General features: G+C 41.7%; 1 protein-coding gene across 2 annotated transcripts in view; it reads left to right on the top strand.

The window, feature by feature from the left end:
* MAF (MAF bZIP transcription factor) overlaps window positions 1-3,112 on the top strand; it is a 499,195-nt gene that overhangs the window by 52,667 nt on the left and 443,416 nt on the right. The gene's annotated exons all lie outside the window — the stretch shown is intronic.

Below are 3,112 nucleotides of genomic sequence, written 5' to 3'. Positions count from 1 at the left end.
CACACACACACACACACACACACACACACACACACACACACACACACACACACAGTGGTTAATTCAAATGAGAGTATTTGAGTGTTATTCTCAGCATAAACCTTTGGTATAATGAATCAAAAGGAGTTGAGGGTTTTCTTAGCAGTGGGCTAGCTTGGTTAATAACAAATCCCACTCAAACCATTTCCACTGTCCCCTTATTCAACACATGTGTTTGATAAGTTGTATTGTGCTTTCATTTAAAGAAAAAAAAAGGCAGAGCGACCAACTGGATGAGAAGAAAACAAACCAGACACAGCTCTAGAATGGTTGTTAAACAGGCCCAGAAAAGCCAGGTTTCTATCCTCTGTCATGGGAAAGAGGGGTTTAGCTTTTTCTGCTTGGCAGAACAGGGCAGTGCTTAGGATCATTGAGTGGAAATTTGAGGGAGGCAGATTTAGGCTCAATGTAAAGCCAATGCTCTTAGCCATTAGGGTTATCCAAAAAGAGAGTGGGCAGTGCACTCCCCCTACTCCCTTTCTCTGGCAGTCTAGTGAATTCTGCCACCCTACTCTCCTAACAATAAAAATATATTCACTCAAATATATAGGATTGCAAAGGAAACCAAAGGTGAGTGAAAATAAAGATGAAATTTTATTTTTCCCATCCAAGTTCATGGATCCCCTGAAATCTGTTCATGGACCCCTCAAGGAAGAGTCTGTAGACCCTAGCTATAAAGGGATACTTACTCAACTATGGGTTAGACTGTATGTTCTCTGCCAACCCCGACGTAATATTTCTTTCAAATCAGAAGAGAAGGTGGCTTGCTGCAGGACAGTTGGATAAGCAGTCTTGATGACAAAAAAAAATAAATTAAGACTATTGATGTTTTGCCTAATTCTACAAAATCGCAAGACTTCACATATGGGAGGGACCTTTGAAAACAACATTGAATGTCAGAACTGGGAGGTACCCTAGAGAAGTGACCCTAGTACAACATTTCCATTGTTCAGAGGAGAAAATTGAGGTCCACAGAGGAACAGTGTACAAAATATTTAGCTTTCTCAAAAAAAAACAATGCAAAGATTCTTATGTTGTTATCACAATTAGCTGGGAATTCAGAATTGGGAGAAATTGGAGAATTTTCTCCGTGAGATAACATTAGAGCCTGCTTTTGGATCCTGCTCCCATTATAAACTTTCTGCCACTGAAAGACTGTCTACCGGCATGCTTCCAATTGCTAAGGATCCAGGGTTTGTCTTCACCATCTTGCCTGGTTTCTGTGTCACTCTCCTTGCCCTGGGTCCCTCCCCTTGTCTCACCTATGTCTCCCATCCCCAAGCAAGAATGAGGTAGTGCTTCTCCCACTGGCTGATTAAAGACTTAGGGCCCAGCTCCTGTGGCTGGGGTTGAAGGGTAGGGAACAGGGGGTCAAGGTCCTCCAGGTAGAGAAGGAGTTCATGAGAGGGATCAGAGGGAGCCATAGGTGTTGGTGGGATGCAGCAGAGAGTCTTCTGGGAAGTTTGATCAAAGCCTTTTGAGCTTATGGGGTGGAGATGAGGTACAGGCTGCTGAGTACATGTTGTGAATGTGGGCGGGAGTGAGATGAGGATTAAATGACATCACCACATTTTATCTGCATCTTGGGAAAAAGTCAATCTTCTCCAGCAGCAGTTTTCTCTTCTGTAAGCTGGGCATAGTAATATTGTTCCTTCCTACTCCTACAAGCTTGTTCTAAGGAAATGCTGTGTTATATTATAGCACTAAAGCAGGAGTGGGGAACCTGTGGCCTTCTAGGTCCTTGGGTGCAGCCTTTAGACTGAGTTCAGGTTTTACAGAACAAATCCTTTTAAGTGGATTTGTTCAGTAAGTTTGGAGTCAGTCAAAGGACTGCACTTGAGGACCTAGAAGGCCACATGTGGTCTGAGTCACAGTTTCCCTATCTCTCCACTAAAGAAATGGACATTACTAGTATGTGTCAACTTCACTTGTATATCTCCAAATATTGAATGCATTCACCCGGCCTGTTTATCTGTGCTGAGTGTATGAGTTTGATACTAATTTCTCTTGGCTCATGGATTCACTGAACATGAGAACTGTAAGAAAACTCAGGAACCTTACAGTATGAGCTCCTCATTTAACAAATTAGTAAACTGAGGCCCAACAAGGGGGCTATTTACCCAAAGTCAAACAGCAAGATAGTGCTCACAAAACAAGTAATTAACAGAATGTAGGTCCTCTTCTTTCTTTCTCCTTTCTAGCATAAAGGAGAGATTTTATTTTTTCTGTGTCTCTTCTTTGCATACAGGTTTTATGGCATGGGTAAATGAGTGGGTGAATGAGTAGAAGCTAGTCAGAGTGCATCTATACATGAGAAGCATGAGCAGGAATGGAAAATGAAGTTGAATTTGTTACATCCCTGAGAATGGGGATTCTGAAGGCCTGAACACCAGGAAGGATGTTGCATTGTCCTGGGTGACTGTGATAGCAACAGGAATGACATTTTCCTAAAAAATAAAAATAAAAAACAAGAGAAACTAAATCATTATGGACTGAATAAGTCAGAAGCCCATTGAAGTCATAAGTCATGAGCAAGAAAGGAAATGATGATGTGAAATCAATTGTAATAAAGTCTTGGTTTACGCAGGCAGAGAAGTGGAGGGCTGAGCAATTAGCTGATAAATTCAATCAATGGAGACAGCCAATCAGGAGACTCCAGCCCTTGGAACAATGTTATTTCCTCAGTGATAGGGTATATTTTACCTAAATTTGCAGGATAATTGCCCTGGTCTGCTCCCTCCCTCTTCCTTTTCCTTTTCTCTCTTTCTCCCCCTTTCTGTCTCTTCTCTCTTTCTCTCTCCTCCTCTATCCCCCTTTTCTTTCTCTCCTCTTTCTCTTTCTTTTCCCTTCCCTTTCCTTCTCTTAAATTCTCTTTTCTTCTTCTTCTTTCCTCCCTCTCTTCCTTCCTTCTTCCCTTCCTTTCTTTTTCTTCCTTCCTTCCTTTTCCTTCTTTCCTTCCTTCCTTCCTTCCTTTCTTCCTTCCTTCCTTCCTTCCTTCCTTCCTTCCTTCCTTCCTTCCTTCCTTCCTTTCTTTCTTTCTTTCTTTCTTTCTTTCTTTCTTTCTTTCTTTCTT

Source organism: Petaurus breviceps, unplaced genomic scaffold (assembly GCF_028583685.1).
Source record: "Petaurus breviceps papuanus isolate PSGF00001 unplaced genomic scaffold, PetGlider_PUasm1.0 176, whole genome shotgun sequence".
Classification (NCBI taxonomy): domain Eukaryota; kingdom Metazoa; phylum Chordata; class Mammalia; order Diprotodontia; family Petauridae; genus Petaurus; species Petaurus breviceps.
Note: the sequence above shows the minus strand (reverse complement) of the source record. Positions and strands in the feature narration are given on the sequence as shown.